Source organism: Cryptomeria japonica, chromosome 11, assembly GCF_030272615.1.
Source record: "Cryptomeria japonica chromosome 11, Sugi_1.0, whole genome shotgun sequence".
NCBI lineage: Eukaryota > Viridiplantae > Streptophyta > Pinopsida > Cupressales > Cupressaceae > Cryptomeria > Cryptomeria japonica.
Genome location: NC_081415.1, coordinates 555,171,712 through 555,190,787, shown reverse-complemented (window position 1 = coordinate 555,190,787; position 19,076 = coordinate 555,171,712).

Below are 19,076 nucleotides of genomic sequence, written 5' to 3'. Positions count from 1 at the left end.
TTCGATTTATGTCGATGGACTAGAAAATGTTGATGCCATACTTGCATTGGAGGAAAAACTGTGCTTTGAATTAGATTCAAGTTGAGAACAGATTTTGCTTGAAGATGGTGCAATGACTGAAAGTCCCAGTAAGATTGGATCTCCGATTGATGTCCATGACTTAGAAAATGTTGATGTTGGACATACTTTGGTGGGGGAAAATCTATGTTTGGAATCAGATTCAACTTTAGAATATATTGACTTCAATGAGGAAGATCATATTTAATTCTCTGATTAAAAATCGTTTGTGAATTTCTTACATCAGATTCACAGTTCTTATTTTTTGGAGTAAAATCATAAATCATTTTGTTTGGGAATTCGATCATAGTGTCTCTATCTCTTTCAACACCTTTCATCATAAGAAAATTCTATTTTTGTGTCCTTGTTAAAAACAATAAGTACATCAAATTTTCTTCCTCTAATTAGATGAAGAGGTCATGTTGTGTTCACATTAGGCCAACATATTCTATTTAATTACTAGGAAATATATATCAAATATATCTAATTTTTTGAAAAACATAGTGTATTAGAGGAGAGAATCCACTCCAAGTTTACATTTTTCAAATCATAAAAAAATTTAAATGAAAATTGACATCTCATGAAAATTGTAACGTTTTGATTAAGTTTAACTTTAAAAAATTAATAAAAATATCATTGAAATTTTTTTATTTTTTTTTTCACGCACTAGATTTCAAGTAATCTATGAGGATAAAAATGATTGTGTTTTTTTGTGATGTCCCATCTACCTTGATAAATCCAACTATTTTAAATGTATGTTATAAACTACATTAATAGTTCTACATTTTAAATATGTTTACATCATTTTAAAATTCAAATAATAAATGTCACTTTTAGGTGTTTGTATTTGTATTGAGTCTTGTCTTTATAAAAGTGTGATAGATATGTATAATATTTCTATTTTTACCCCTTATTTTTTCTTTTTTATCTTAAATAATCTTTTATTAATGGATTTTACCATCACAAATGATAGTATTGATTTGACATTTTCTTTACGTATTGATTTGACCTTTCCTTTATCACTTTACTTGGGTCCTAACATTGGAACCAACATGTTGGAAAGAGTAGGCATAGGTCAAGGATATGGGCTTGAGTCTCTTGAAAATTTGAGTTAAAAAGCATTGAGACAAGAAGATATAAGTAAAAGTGGCAATTTGTGACTATTCACATGAACATTACATCATATAATACATTATAGATGGAGTTAGGTCAACTTGCATTTGTATATTCATCACATCCTAAATTGTACTTGTATATTAGTGATATAATTTTCACTTATATCTCAATTCTCTTTCTATTATGGTCAAGACACATTTTAAACAACACTTCCCCATCACCAAATTATTTACAATATCAACTAAGGTGATTGTATAGAAATGGAAAATAAATATTCATCTAGAAATGTATCCTAGATTGGTTCATCATTTCTATTATCACAAAAGCTTGCACCCTTGCTGAGCTATCAACTCAGGAACCTTGTGAAACATGGAAACAACCTCGAAGTGTGGGACCTTGTGCAATAGGGTTGAATCTACGGAGAAGTCCATCTTCCTTCTTAATCCAAGTGCAGGTGTTGAACCAACTCAACACTTCAAAACTTACTTCTAAGCCTATTCTAACAAATTGCAAAGGTAAAGGGAAGAGAGAAATGTTTAAAATAGAAGGAGGTGATGCACCAAGAAGAGATTATTTCTCTCCCTACCCGAAATGACACAAGGAATCAAATAAAACACCCAAGAGATGCACAAACTTTAGTTGTATGAGTGACCCCAATATATGTATCGAGGTTATAATTCATTGAATATTAAGAGGGGAGAAGGTTTCTCACAAGTCACACTCATAAATAAATTTAACACAATATATATGAGAGTAGGACCATAAAACATACACCTATGATGAAGGTAAGGAAACATACACAACATACATAAGTTGAAAGAAGGCAAGAATGGTGATTTCAATTAATTATAAGACCAATGGCCAACTTATAATTGCAAAATATAGAATAATACAAGAGAAGTGAGAGAGTATAGAGTAGCTCAACCTAGTAGGGAGAGAACCCTTTACAATGAAGCATAACAACCTTATATAGAAAATGGTTCCAAGAGTAATCATAACCCTTGTATGTCAGTCTTCAAATGTAGGGAAGTGCATGCACTTGAATTCTGAACATGCAAGCAACCTAGCCATACCCTGAAAAGGAAACCCAAATAAAGGTGGATTGACCGACCATCCAAAGTTAGAGTATGCACACATGACATAAGTTACCACAACAAGCATGGCCTCGTACCTCTCTTGATGGAAATCCTGGTAAAAACATTAAATGTGCACTAGTGGCTCCACAAAAGGAGGTGCACAAGTCTCAAAAGTCATCAGAGCATTCAAAGGTTTGAGTTTTGGTCACACCATCCGGAAGTGTTGCTAGTCAGAAAGAAGTCTAAGGAATTCAAAAACTCTAGTTACCGAAGTGGGGAAGACAAGGAAAGAACCTCAGAACCTCGGGAAGAAAAGAGAGCAACAGGGAACTTCAAGACCTTGGAGTTCTAGAGTTATAGGGAATTTAAAAATGGGCTAAGGAAGGAACTTCGGACCCTCGGGGTTCTGGAGTTCCGGGAAAGAAGAAGGGAAGCAAAGGAAGAAGGGAAGAAAGGAAGAAAGGCTAGGAGGGAACTTCAAACCCTCAAGGTTTTGAAGTTCCAGAGAAGGAAAGGGAAAGGAACTTTGAAACCTCGGGTCTCTAGAAATTTAGGGAACCTCGAAGGAGGCAAGGAAAAGGCAGGAGTTAGTAGAGGAACTTCAGAACCTCAGAACCTCAGGATTTTGAAGTTCCAAGGAATGGAAGAAGAAGAGAAAGGAAATTCAGAACCTTGAGGTTCCGAAGTTCCAAGGAAGGGAAGAAAATGAATAGGGAACTTCAGAACCTCAGGGTTTTGGAGTTCTAGAGAAGAAAAACAAGAGAAGGAAAAGAGAAGGAACTTTGGAACCTCTGGGTTTTGGAGTTCTAGAGAAAGAAAGGAAGAAAAGGCCAAGGGAGGAACTTCCTCTAAACAAGGAAACACCTAACACTTCATGATTCTTCTGCTTTCTCCTTGATCAACAAGGGCACTGCTGGTCCATGGATAGGATCTCTGATCGGTTCTTACAGATGGACCAAGGGTGTCATAAAATGATAACACTTACCTTATAGAGTAATTATTGATACAAAATCATCTATGACGTTATCTTTTCCTAGTTTATCAATAATGGCTATTTCAAATTCTTGAAGTATTAGTAACCATTTAATAATACATTCTCCTATTTAACCTTGTTCATTAGATACTTGATAGTTTCATGGTCCCTATTGACACAAAATTTGTAACCAATAATGTAATATCTAAATTTATTAATTGCATAAACAATTGCAAATAATTATTTTTCAGTTGTGGTGTAGTTCATTTTAGCTAGATTGAGATTCTTATTGATGTAGTAGATTTCATGCATTGCTCTAGACTCATACTTTGGACCAAGGATACTTTCAATTGTTGGATTAGATACCTAAACATGAATATGAAATTCTTGTTTCCACATTGGTACATTTATAATAGGATAAATTATCAAGGCTTGTTTAATGGCTTCAAAAGACTCTTGATAGTCTTTTGTCCAACTGAATCTTGTATCTTTTGATGAATAATGATGAAAAACAAATACCCTAATTGGTACTGAGAGGGAGGGATGAATCAGTACATACAACAACTTCTCTGCAACTTATCAAGTTAAAACAATGCTAAATGGTTGCCTTCATTACTGAACTTAACCATGGCAATACTAGTTAAACACAGTAAGACTTCCGACAACATAAACCTATAAAACTGAATGCTTCAAATATCATTCAATACTTGATAACTACTTCACCCATAAACATATGCATGTGGTGTATGTGAAATACCATAACCATTAGCTCTCCATGCACAATCACCTAAACAAAGAATACTCAATCATCACATGAAAAATGCACAACTCATGACACACATATTTTTCACCTGGAAACCCAAATGGGAAAAACCACGGTGGGGATGAATATCCACAAGATTGTTTTGAGCTCTTTTTAAGCTTGCTCTGTTAAGAGCCTAGTCTAGTTAAAGACTTTACAATTTGGTTCTACTAGGAACCGATCCTGTTAAAGATCACCCGATTAAGGGATGGCTATATACCCTGTTAAAGGTTACCTCGCTAGAGGATTTAAAGAACTCAATGAAATTGAGTCACCTAGTTAGAGGATTTATAGTAAGCCTATTAAAGCTACCCGACAAAGGGATTTTCCTTCTATTGAAATGGTTAGAAGACAATAAGTAAAAATCTGATCTGATAACAACACTATATGCTAAGGTAGATCATTTTCAGTTCCTCTACTTTGCAATCACACTCTGCAGTTTTCAGTCACTAGTCTGGCAAGTATCTCATCACTCGGATATATACACAACTTTTACCAACAACAACAATATCAAAACTCATCGACCTTATAGGCAAGAATTAGTTCGGTAACACAAAACCCTAAACCCTAAGCATCTTAGGTTTACAATTACAAGCGGTCTAATCCTGACCATCTAAACATATTTCATATAAGAATGAAACAATCTCAAACAAATCACAAGTCATTCTACATCGTCCATTCTTCACCATACATAGAAATGACTAACCATTGGACTTTCTTCTCATACTGCTAAGAACAAAGTTTATTCCTGAGGTAGACATTTAATGCAATCGATCTTCACAAGTAATCTCTTCAAGGAAATCCCTCACGTGCACAAAACTGATGTGGCATCTCGATCTCATTCTTATCTTTTAGCTAACTCATCACAAAATATCATCGGTTGCATCGCACAAGATAGATTGCCAAACCAAAAACCCTAAAGCTGAGACTACCAACCGGTATTCACACTTAGTGAAACCCTGACACTAGTTCACTACATCTATTCATACCGGTTCTCCAACTTGATCATCAATAACAACTTCTTCCAATCTTCATACTGGTTGACTTGTACTTATTGACATCAATGACAACATATATTATCATCATATTATCATATCATCATATGCCAACATCTTTCTTTAAATAAATCTCCTATAATAACCTGCATGGCCCAAAAAAACTCCCAACATTAGGTTGATTCTAGGGTATTGGGATTCATTGAATAAGTTATACCTTTTTAGAGTCTATCTTTGTTGGAATTTGCATGAAGTTTGCATTAATGATATGTTATGTTGTCATTGATGTCAATTATCTGGTAATGATATTGTTGATACTATCTTGTAATCGGTAGGAAGAGCTTTGTGAAGGATATTGTAAACCGGTATGTAAGTTTGTGAGTTGAACCGGTGACCAATGTAAAAGGTTAAATCCTATCTATTTAATGTAACCAGTAAACCATACCAGTTGTTTTTGTTAAACCCTAACCGATTAAAGCTTTTGAATTGGTTATGTTGGTTTATGATCTGATGTTGAGCAGTAATGATGGTGACATGTATGGTCATTGTATGAAGATAAGTTCAAAATTTTATGGTGCGTTTGTTTGTCTAGGGAATGAGAAAAATGTATTGCATATAATGCAAAGCACATGATGAGTTAATGATGCTCAATGTAGCGGTAATCAAGGAGCGGTTGAGGTTTTCTTAATTGATGTGTAAAGATTTCTATGAAATCCAACTGTCATACTTGTACCGACTTGTTTGTAATCTCGATGAGAGAATTAGGTTTTTTTTGTGTTACCGACCTAATTGGTTTGTATTTAAGGTTGATGAAGTTATTTTTTTTAGAGTTGACAAGAGTTGGTAGAAATTAGTTGAGTGTGTGGTTGCCAAATCGGATAATGAGTCTGCTGTTTAAGTAAAGCCAGATAGGAGCTTAAAAGGATCTGATCAAGCAAGTGTAGTGTTATTCAGACAGATCAAGCCAACTCCTGTTGTTTTCTAACAATTATAGAAAAATTGAAATCCCCTAACTAGGTAAGCTCTAAGAAGCTTCGTTACTTATTAAATCCTCTAAGAAGGCGATCCATTAGATTGGATTTTTAAATCCTCTACCGAGGTTACTCCTTACAGGGTATTTTCTTCTAACAAGGCATTTGCAGTCAAAACCTTAACCAGGTGATTCCTAATAGGATCAGTTCTTAATAGGGCTTTTGTAAAATCTTTAACAAGCTTGGCTCCTAACAGGGTGAACTTTAGAAGAGTTCATATATTATCTTGTGAGTCCCATCTCACCATGGTTTTTACCTATTTGGGTTTCCACGTCAAAAATGCTTGTGTCATGTGGTGAATTTTTTTTGGTTATGATCTTATGGTTGATTTGATTAAGTACTTAACTATTATGATAAGGTTTGATAATTGGAAGTATTGAGAAATAGAGTATGTTGACATATGATAAAGCAATTGGATATTTACTATGATAATTGGAAGTATTGAGAAATAGAGTATGTTGACATATGATAAAGCAATTGGATATTTACAAGTTTAATGTTGTTTATTGTTAAGTTGTTGTAACAGTCAACTGGGTTTTCTTATGAGTATTTACAGTGGTATTTCATTTGATAAATTTACTTTGTGTGATTGGGATTGAGATTGAGATTGGGAAAGTTTGTATCAGTTTTTCTATTTACTGATTCACCCCCCTTTCAGTAATCTACTAGATACTTATTCTTTCATCATACCATCAATTGGTATCAGAGCATCTTAGGTTGTCTAAGGCATAAGCCTGCCAACTTAAGGAAAAAATCTACTACATCATGATGAAGAAGGAAGATAAGAAGTTCAACAGAGAGAACTATAGGATATGGAGTGGTAGAATGAAAATTTAAATCAAGAGTCTAGGAAGATAGTATTGGGATCATGTAAATACTAAGTATATTACACCTAGTGGGATTCTGACTGATGATTAGAAGAAAGAACAACAAGAAAATCATCAAGCATTAGATGCTATTATCAGTTCCTTGTCTGATGCTAAATATGCAGATGTTCATGGTCTTGAAACTGCATATGAGGTATGGAAAAAACTTGAAGATTATTATAGCGGTGATGAACATGTTAATATTACGAAAGAGGAGAGTCTAAGAGGAAATTTTGATGACATGAGGATGACTGAAGGTGAGAATATCCAGTAGTATGGTCAAAGGATAAAAGAGATAGTTGGTGAAATTAAGAGTGCAAGAGGGAAAGTGGAAGATGCCATAATGATCAGTTAGGTACTGAGAACCCTACTACTGGTCTACACTGTCCGATTTGCATCTATTCAGAAGCTGAAGTCCATTGACAAAACTAAGGTAACTCCTGACTCAATTATTGGCAAGATTACTTTTTTTGAATTAAATGGTTATGATGGTAGTGTACAGAAATTTGAGTCTGCATTTAGAGCTTTTGTTTCTAACCCATCTATGAGAAAAAGGAGAGATAATAGTCGTGGTTATGAATCCTTAGCAGAGATGTTGATGATGAAGACAGTTAAGTGGAGCTTGAAGCATTGTTGGCATAACATTTGCCTAGTGGTACTGGTAAATATAGAGGTAAATTACCCCTAAATTCTTTTGCATGCAACAAGATTGGTCACATAGCGGCTAATTGTCCTAATGGTGAAAATTAACATAAGAGAGATAAATTCAAGAAGTATAAGGGTAAAGGCAAGAGATATTGTCTTATTGCTATTGATAGTGGTATCATTGATGAAGAATCTAATGGTGATGCTAGTGAAGATATTGTGTTTGTAGCTATTAAGGAAGTGATATCAGACTAGAAGGCATTAGTATCCAGGATGGATAACTCTGCTTATTGGATCATTGATAGTGGTTGTTCACATGATATGATCGGTGATCGGACCAAATTTCTTTCCTTGAAGGAATTTTATGGTGGTGTTGTTAGATTTGTCAATGACTCGCCCTGCATGGTTAAAGGTAAATGATTTATTTCTCTTAATGGGAAGAGCGGTGGAGATGATGTCTACTGGTTTAAAGGACTAAAGCACAATCTTTTGAGTGTGGCACAACTCAATGACAAAGGATACCCATTGGAGTTTAAAAATGGTATGTGCAAAATCTTTGACAACAAAGGTGAATTGATTGCAACTGGGAAAGAAACTAAAGGTAACCTATTTCATCTTAATTCTAAAGTTAGCAACTGTTTTATTGCAAAAATAGATGATAGATGGCTTTGGCATAGGAGATTTTGCAATATAAACTTTGATAACATTATTAAAGTAAGTCCAAGACAGTGAGAGGTTTGCCTCAATTAGACAAACCGGTTAATGCTCTTTGTAAAGAATGTCGGTTAGGAAAGATGACTTCTTCAAATTTCAAAAGAAAATCCTTTTCATCGAAGTACTTATTAGATTTGGTTCATACAAATCTTTGTTGAGCAATAAGAATAAAAAGAATTCAAGGCGATAGATATTTCATGATTCTCACCAATGATTGCTCAAGGATGATGTGGGTCACATTCTTGAAAGATAAGACAAAAGATTTTGGTAAGTTCAAGGCATTCAGGGCCTTAGCTAAGAAAGAGAGTGGTAGGAAGTTAAAATGTCCGAGGATAGATTAAGGTGGTGATTTTACTTTTGAGGAATTCACTAGGTATTGTGAAGAGAATGGTATCAAATGACAACTTTCTGCACCAAGGACACCACAACAGAATGGTATTGCAGAAAGAAACAACCAGTCAGTTGTTGAAGCTGCTAGGACAATGTTGATACAAGGAGGTGTAGTGAAAACCTTTTGGAGAGAAGCTTTCAGCATAGTTATCTACACTATGAATCAAGTTCTGATAAAGAGAGGTAAGGAAAAGACTCTTTATGAATATTGGTATGGAAGATCACTTGATGTTAGCTATTTTAAGATATTTGGAAGCAAATATTTTTTTAAGAGAGGTGATTACATTAAAAAATTTGAGGATAAAAGTGATGAAGGTATATTTCTTGTCTATTCCACCAAGAGTAAGGCCTACAAATTTTTTAACAACCGGACACAAAGAATTGTTGAGAGTGCTGGTGTTTGAGTGGATGAATTTCTTGAAGTCTTAGAAGGAACCAGTTCAGAGAAAAAGGATCAAGATCCTTATATTTTTTTTTTGGAACCAGAAACTGTGAAATTTGAAACTGGCAAAGAAAAAATTTTGATGCACTTGTTCAACAGGAATAGATAAATTTAGAAGAAAATGATGATAACAAAGAAACTGAACCTAAAGATAATGATCATGTTATTCCTAGATATGTGAGACTGAATCACAATCCTGAACAAATTATTGGAGATAAGGATGCGGGAGTACTAACCAAAAGAAAAATCAAAGAGAATTCTTGCATGATCTCCACGATTGAACCAAGGACTGCTAAGGAGGCATTTGGTGGTGATCATTGGGTTAATGCTATGGAGGAGGAATTGGATCAAATTGAGAAGAACAACACTTGGACCCTAGTACCCCGACTGGTAAATAAGAATGTTATAGGTACTAAATGGGTATACAAGAACAAGTTGAATGAAGATGGTGTTGTAGTTCGTAACAAGGCAAGATTGGTTCGCAAGGGTTATGCACAAGAAGAAAGGGAAGATTATGGGATGAAATATTGGTCAGTGAAGTATTTATTGATGATATCATATTTAAAGGTAATGATGTCATGAGCAACAATTTTGCAAATGAAATGAAAAATTTGTTTGAAATGTCTTTAGTAGGGGAAATAAAAAATTGCATAGGCTTGCAGATACAACAAATGAAGATTGGTATTTTCATTACACGATCTAAGTATGTGAAAGAGGTTTTGAAGACATTTGGCATGAGTGACTGTAAACCAATTGGGACACCCATGGTTACAGGTTGCAAGTTGTCTAAGGAATATGAATCTAAGTCTTTTGATGAGAAGGAAAACAAGTCAATGATTGGAAAATTGCACTATGTTGTTCACGGCAAACCGAACATAGCCCATGCAGTTGGCATAGTTGCTAGATTCCATAACAATCCTAAGGAAACACATCTGATAGCAACCAAGAGAACTTTTAGATACCTGAAAGGTACTATTTACTATGGATTATGGTATCCATATAGAGGAAACTTTGATTTGAAGGTATACACTGATGTTTACTGGGCAGGAAATGTTGATGACCATAAAAAAACAACCGGTAGAGAATTTTTTCTTGGGAAAAAGCTTGTTTCATGGAGTAGTAAAAAGTAGAGTTGTACTTCACAATCTACTACTGAAGCTGAGTATGTTGCATGTTATATGAATTGCACATAGGCTATTTGGATGAGGCACATTTTGGAGGGTTTTAAGATGAATATTTTGAAACCTATAAAGATTTTATGTGATAATACAAGTGCCATAAAAATTTCCAAAACTCCTATTTTGCACTCACGAACCAAGCGCATTAAACTGAAGTATCATTTCTTGAGGGAAAAATTGCAGAGCAAAGATGTTATCTTAGAGAATGTTTCTACTAAGAAGCAACTTGTAGATATTTTTACCAAACCTCTACCTAAGACTACATTTGAGTATCTTAGAAGTCAACTAGGGGTTGTACCCCTTCATGAGGTTAGTTGACCATGATGTTGATTGCATCAGTCCCTGAACTACTTGCAAAATTTTACAAGGATTGGTGTAGTAGTGGATGCATTCCATAGGGGGAGCATCAACTTGCAGTATGTTGTTGATGCATAGTGAACTTTGACATAACATGTTTTACTTTCAATTTGGCATTGTTGTCAAAGGAGGAGAAGAATTATGTGATTATGGGAAGGAAACCCAGTGACAGACTCAAGATAGAGAGAGCATGTGAATACTTGGTAATGTAAACCAGGATTCCTATTCACAATCACAGTAGCAATCAATGATATTGATATTTGTAATTCCATGAATGCCAAAGGGGGAGATTGTTGGCATTTGCATGAAGATTGCATTGGTGATATGTTATGTTGTCAGTGATGTTAATTATCAGGTAATGATATTGTTGATATTGTTGATATTGTCTTGTAACTAGTAGGAAGATCTTTGTGAAGGACATTGTAAACCGATATGTAAGTTTGTGAGTTGACCGGGTAACCAATGTAAAAGGTTAAACCCTATCTATGTAATGTAATCGGTACACCCTACGAGTTTTTTTTGTTAAACCCTAACTGGTTAAGGTTGTTGAATTGGTTATTTTGGTTTATGATCTGATGTTGAGCGGTAATTATGGTGACACGTATGGTCATTGTATGAAGACACGTTCAAAATGTTTTGGCATGTTTGTTTGTCTAGGGAGAGAAAAATGTATTACATCTATTGCAAAGTGCATGATGAGTTGTTGAGATCGATGTAGTGGTAATCAAGGAGCGGTTGAGGTTTTCTTAATTGATGTGTAAAGATTGCTATGAAATCCAACAGTCATACTTGTACCAACTTGTTTGTAATCTTGATGAGAGACATAGGTTTTTATTGTGTTACCGACCTAATTGATTTGTATTTAAGGTGGATGAAGTTGTTTTCTTTAGAGTTGGCAAGAGTTGGTAAAAATCAGTTGAGTGCGTGGTTGCCAAACTAGATAACAAGTCTGTAGTTTGAGTAAAGGCAGATAGGAGCTTAAAAGGATCTGATCAAGTAGGTGTAGTTATATTTAGACAGATCAATCAAACTCCTATTGTTTTCTATATTTATAGCACAATTGAAATTCCTTAACCAGATAAGCTCTAACAAGCTTGATTACTTATTAAATACTCTAACAAGGTGATCCATTAGATTGGATTTTCAAATCCTCTACTGAGGTTAATCCTTACAAGGTATTTTCTTCTAACAAGGCATTTTTAGTCAATCCCTTAACCAGGTGATTCATAGTAGGATTAGTTCTTAACATGACTTTTTGTAAAAGCTTTAACAATCTTGGCTCCTAACAGGGTGAACTTCAGAAGAGTTCAGATATTATCTCATGAGTCCCATCTCACCATGGCTTTTACCTATTTGGGTTTCCATGTCAAAAATACTTGTGTCATGTGGTGAGTGTTTTTGTGGTTATGATCTTATGGTTGATTTGGTTAACTACTTAACTATTCTGATAAGGTATGATAACCAGAAGCATTCAGAAATGGAGTATGTTGACATATAATAAAGAATTTGGATGTTTACAAGTTTAATGTTGCTTACTATTAAGTTGTTGTAACAGTCAAGTGGGTTTTCTTATGAGTATTTATAATGGTATTTCATTTGATAAGTTTACTTTGTGTGATTGAGATTGAAATTGGGAAAGTTTGTATCAGTTTTTCTATTTGCTGATTCAGCCCCTCTCCGTAATCAGTTTTGCATGAGAAATTTGACAGCGAATCATACTTCTAGGCCCTGGCACACCTATCGGGTGGGGAAGATGTAACCGATTTTGGTAGCTTGGTAGCAGAAACTGTCGGTGGTCTCACATACGACGACTTGATCATGATATTCGCCCAGCATGGGCTACTCACGGTATTTGCCCAGAAGGGCGTTATGGATTGTAGAAATAACCACCGTAAGAGTGCACTTCATGGCATCTTGTGGAGCATGAATACCCTGTTTCTTGTGGTACCGCAGTATCACTTTGCAGATATGCGTTTGAAAGAGTGCCTGGTTCTGGCTAGTTATGGTGTTTGGTACATTCTGTCTACCGATGTGGCATGTGAAGCCTCTTACAGATGCCAGGTGTTTCATAGCAAAGAACGAAGGAATGGCAATAAGGTGAAATCTTGCGAATCCAGTCCATTTGGCACGAAGGTGGATAAGCATTTCAACAACTCGGTTAAAGTAAAGATGGTATCAGAGAATGATGTCTTTACAGTCCCTACATATTTCAATGATTCTCAGGGATAGGAAACAAAAGATGTTGGTATGATAAATGGTCTGGAGCAACCGGTTATTGATGGGTGTTTACTTCTAGAGTCGATCAGTGGACTAGGTGGTTTGAATATACAGAAAGCCCATGATGCTTTTGACAAAACTCTTGAACCAAATCCATTTTTTAGGAATACATTGATTGTTGATGTTGTATTTGGAATGGTCGACATGGGAAAAAATGTCGTAAATGACAGTAAGAGTGTTTTTATTAATATTGACTTTGAGAATGACCAAGATAGGAATGGTGAAAGTATCGATATATCAGCTACAGGAGTTAAATATACCATCATGTTATTTAGTTTATTAATTCTGATTTCGTGTGGCGAAGATTAATTCAAAGTGTTCTGGATAGGAATTGAAATGGAGAGCAAGGATGTCATTGTGCATGGATTGACTAGTTAGCCTTCAGGGGGAGATTGTTAGAAATAAGAAGTTTAACATTCGCATGACTGTTCATCTTCCTATACTCTTCACTTGACAGCTAAATATGATTGTATAAGTAGATGAGTACATGCCATGTAAACATCGATTGGTTAATAGAAGTTATTCTCTGCTTGCAAGTGGATGTAGCCATTTTTATGGTGAACCACCTAAATATTGTGTTATGTGTTATTTGTGTTTGCATTAATTTTCTTTTTATTGTTTTGTGTTCATATTATGTTTTTTCTCTGCTCAATTTAAAACTAACAAATAGACATGACAACCTAACTATTAGACAATCGACGAGCACTAATGCTGAGCACTAAAGTTTTGTGGGACTGGTTCTTCGGGCAATATTATATTATGATAAGGGTGCACATGGTTTAAAAGAGCGGTTATTTTCATGTGTATCAATTCATAGATCCCCACAATACGCTAAGTGCGCAATGTTAATTAAAAGAAAAACTCTATCAAATAATTATGTAATTTGACAAATCCTCAAATCATGAATAGTCTATTTATTTTAAAGAGATTCAATGATGAGAAAGAGATTGGATCATTAACAAGACAATTTGAACTTCGCAGAAATTGAAAGGCTTGTCAAGAAATGACCCACTTAAAAGAACAAACATCACCGAGTCTCTAGCACCAACGAATGTGCCAAAGTAAAATGGGAGACTCCACGTGCAGCAAGATCAAATGAAGATTGTGACTTGATTGAATGGATAGTAGACTTTTGAATTCATGGCACTCTTTCATGATATCTTCATTTGTGAAGTTAAACCTGGAAAATATGAATTTAAACCTAGAAGCCTATTCACATGTGGGCATGCATATGATGCTGAATTCAAAGATCGTGTCAACAACATGGAGATAATGTTGAGCTCACAAAATCTATCTTATTATATCATATATAAATCTTTGTCAATGTGCCTTAGAATCTGCTAGTGGCACCATTATCAACAAGGAAGAATGGCTTGTGGCTATGGAGCTAGCCTTCTTCACTTGCCTCCCTATGGTCATCAACACTACAATAGAGCTTGATGCACTATAGATCATAGCCAATGCAGGTGATGGCCTTCAAGTTTCCCCTGCTTAGATTGTGTCCCAAATTCCAAATGTAACAAACCTAGAGGTAGCAATTACTTTAGATAGGATTCTGAGAGTTCTAGCAAGTCATTCCCTCCTTAGTTGTTCTGTAACAACAAACAAGAATGGAAAGCCTAAGAGGCTCTATGGTCTGACTCTTGTCTGTAAATACCTTCTGCAAAACAAGGATGGCCTATCCTTGGCACCACTGGCCTTGATGAACCAGGACAAGGTGTTCATAAACACTTGGCATTATCTTAAGGATGCTATTCTTGAAGGGAGCTAACCATTCACCAAGGCAAATGGGGTAAATGCATTTGAGTACCCTACCAAAGAGCGTATAGAGGAGGAGTTCAAAGACCTTGCAAACGCAACAAGATTTGCAGGAGGTGTGAAGCCAATTTGTTGTGCTAACGGAGTCTGGGTTATTGAGTTCCAAAAATGGTCTCATTATTTCTCAAATGCCCACATCAAAAGTGATTGTGTTATCCACTATGTATGTGGGCCATTAGGCATGAGTTGTGAGGTTGTTTGCTAATGGTAGTAGGTGAAATGGCCCTACCTAATACCTAAAGATTTATCTTCTTGCTTCCAAATGGTAATTAATACCAAAAATATTATTTACCGGAGTAGTTGAGCCTAATTGGCATATTGTATATTGCAATTAATTATAAGATATTATTAACATGGAAGGGGTTGAGTTTTAATTAGTGTGTATGATAACAGACAATATCATTGTTTTCTTATAAATACATTGTGTTAAAGTGTATTTGGTCTTTTTAAGAATAGGGATCTTATTATTTATATAATTTGGTTAAATCTACAAAATTTATATAAGAAAAATATATATTTTTTTGGTAGAAATTCTTTTTTAATTTAGAAGTATCTTATGCAATTATAAAGATCATCTTCGGACATGTAGTGTCATGGTTAAAACACTTTATTGGTGAAGCAGCCACCATGGTTCAAACCCCTGTTGAGCCACTGTGCTTCCAGCCTTGTGTCTTCGTTGGGTTGTTGTGCTTGCAGGTTTGAACAAGTGAAGTATGGGGATGTGTTCCCCTGGTTGAGGCGTCAGTGGTTCATAGCTCTAGGTCAAAAGTGTTTCTCGTGGAGCCAGAGGGCGTGTCATGCTAGCATCATTGATCACATTAAAATTTTTACTAGGTATTATTTTTAAAAAAAAGAAAAAATTATAAAGATGGAAAATACATACCTAACATTTTTAAAAGATTTTTTTTCACATTTTTTCTGAATAAGCATAACTTTAATTGTTTTTAAGGAAGATAGAGTGTGAATCATCTCCAATTTGTCTCCTCTCATTTGAACTCACATTTGAATTTATTTCCAATTTCTCTCTCTCTCTCTCTCTCTCTCTCTCTCTCTCTCTCTCTTCTTATGGACACAATTGCACATCTTACCTTCTCCCAATTCAAACTTTTCCTTTCTCACCATAACACTTTCTCTTTTCTTCCCTGAAACCTTAATTCACCTCCAATGACCTAAGAAGCTTAAAAGACATCTCTCTCTCTCTCTCTCTCTCTCTCTCTCTTCTTATGGACACAATTGCACATCTTACCATCTCCCAATTCAAACTTTTCCTTTCTCACCACAACACTTTCCCTTTTCTTCCCCAAAACCTTAATTCACCTCCAATGATCTCTCTCTCTCTCTCTCTCTCTCTCTCTCTCTCTCTCTCTCTCTCTCTCTCTCTCTCTCTCTCTCTCTCTCTCTCTCTCTCTCTCTCTCTCTCTCTCTCTCTCTCTCTCTCTCTCTCTCTCTCTCTCTCTCTCTCTCTCTCTCTCGTGCACACACACATGAATCTAAGACCAGATGTGAGCATATCAGATATCCTCCAAGACAACACATCACAATTCACCATTATTTTGAAACAACCTACACCTGGACCTAAAGGAATTTTTAAACACTTACAATATATTTCCATATATATTATTGTTGAATAAACCCAAGGAATTGATTACTATATATCCACCAAATGTGCCTTAGGTACCAAATTTGTCCTTTTTAAACATGTTGGTATAGGAGTAAATAAACAATACTTTTGTTAGTTTTTTGAGACAACATAAATGATGATGCTAAAATTATATAGGATGTTGGTGCACTTATTAAAGATACCACAAAACTTGTAGAGACATTGATTGTATTGTAAAAGACTCCAATGTACTAGGAGGGTGCTAGTACCCTTGAGTAGATAGGACCCTACCCATATAGATAGGACCATGCAAAATATACAACATAATTGCTCTTGCTAACATCCTTGACAAAAAAATATTACTATATAAAAATTTAAATGTGACCCCAATATGAATAACTTTGTCCATCCTATTGGATCCCAAAATTGTTGCTCTACTTCTTAGAACTAAAATCAATTAGTAAGTTTAGGGTTGTATTCATGCAAGTGAAATCATCTCATCAATAGATCATGGAGGGTTAGAGGCCAACTATATAAGAGTGGGTTATATCTCCTACATTTTGAATTCAACTTATATTCATAAGAGTATTCCTAGAGTAATACCTTATTAGATATTAAATTTTAACAAAATGGATCATTACACTATAAAAAAAATCAAACCCAACTTGTTGACTTAGCCCTAAAGAATGTCATTAAACAAAAAATAGTTTGCTACCTCAATAACCCCTATATAGATCATAGGACTATGCAGGTGTAACCCACATAAAATGAATTCGTTTGAGTCTTATTAAAGATGGTTTTTCTAGCTATATATCACTAGGTTACAAATTCATAGAAAGTCCTAACCCTAAACTACTCTTTGGTTACTTCATCTATTTGGCTGAGGATTTCCTACGAAATAGTCAATTTCAATCTTCAAACACTTGGGTTAGTGGCCAACGAATGAGATTTCAATTAGAGGATTGAGTAATCTCCTACTCTCTAGGCTCCACTAAACCTAAGTGACTATAACTTTCAATATTCAAAGTTTCCATACAGATAATTTGCAAATATTGCATATATAGCATATATATTCGAGTGAAAATATACCAAGGAAATGATTAATTATCTTAGAATGTGGTTGCATTCTTGGTTTATCATCATCAACTTAACACTTGAGAATAAAGCCTAAACTAAATTTAATCCTACAAAACAAATTTAAAAGAGATCTTCATAGTTGACACGTTTCTGAAACAAAGATAGATTGGTGCTTGATTCCTAGGGCCATGGAGTAAAATAACATATATATTTTATATCCAGAATTGATTTAAATCCAACCATCTAATCCAAACACTTATTCATTATACAAATTTTAATTAGATATGCACCCACAATTATATTCAATGATCACAACACATATACTCATATTCACTACAATGTCCTTAGAGATGATTTCTCTTCTTGAAAGAAACTTATGAAATGCACTACACATTCACACAAAGAGTACAAAGAAAAACCAATACATCCTTAATGTACAACTTCATGTGAATAAGATGAAACAAGTAAGAGATAATCCTAAAGCATCTTCTCATTAATTTTTTAAAATGATTGATACAATATCATAGATATGAACTTTTTTTGCAAATTGCATTTCATTATTAAAACAAAATTAGACTACATATAAGCTACCCACCCAAATGTTTATCCTAGAACCTTTTTCAATGATCTTGATTTCTCAATTTTAATACAAGGGAGCAACAAGCTTAGACTACATACAAGCTACCCATCCAAATGTCTATTCTAGAACCTTTGCCAATGATCTTGATTTCTCATTTATAATACAAGGGAGCAACAAGCTTCAGATCAATTGGCACACTTGGCAAAATTTTATTTGATTCCATTTATAAAGAAATATATGATAAAAGAATGTTTACATTTCTCATAAAGCACAAATATTTACTCAGCGCTAGAGGGAATTTGAAAACAAAACTGTAAAGCCTGATGATATTGATTTCATTTAACCAACTTGATGATACAGAACATTGCAACTAAAATATTAGAAAGCAAATAAAATATAACATATCACGTAATATATGTAGAAGATTGACATATTTGAATGCACATAGAGGATACCCCATTTTCCTCACTCTTCAATAAATACCTATGGCCATTGGGTGTGGTGAGGCTCTATTTAAGTGGAGTATAGTCTCCATTTTCCACTCTTCTAGAATTTTCAAAATTCTATGAGTATCCTTAAGGAATGAGGGGAAATGAGTGTCTTCATTTGATCATATCTATTTAATTCTTTTATTGAAACTTCTTATTAGACTTTTCGTGTACTTTTATCCATTTATCAACTTGTTTCGCTGCATATTTTGACTTCTCTTGAACATGATCTTTTGTGACTTCCTCTCTTTTTGATTCTAACCTTCCTTGTAACCTCTCATTTTCTTTAATGGCCTTGTATGTTCCAACAAATGCAGTCCAAAATTTGTCAACATGTAGCAATAGTTTTTTCAAATATGTCATTCATTAACTCTATGACAACATTGGCTTTTAAAGCCTTCCACTTTTGAACTATCCATTCCTTTCTTTCCTCTAACTGTCATTAGTCTTTTCTCATGATCTAGTGCATCAGTTATTGGCAATGGAGAATTCCCTGAATAAGATGGTAATCTATCTGCAAACTTCACATTCTCTTCTCTCAAGTGCTCATTTTCTCTCTTATACCATGTGTTTTCTTTCACCAGTTTTTCAATA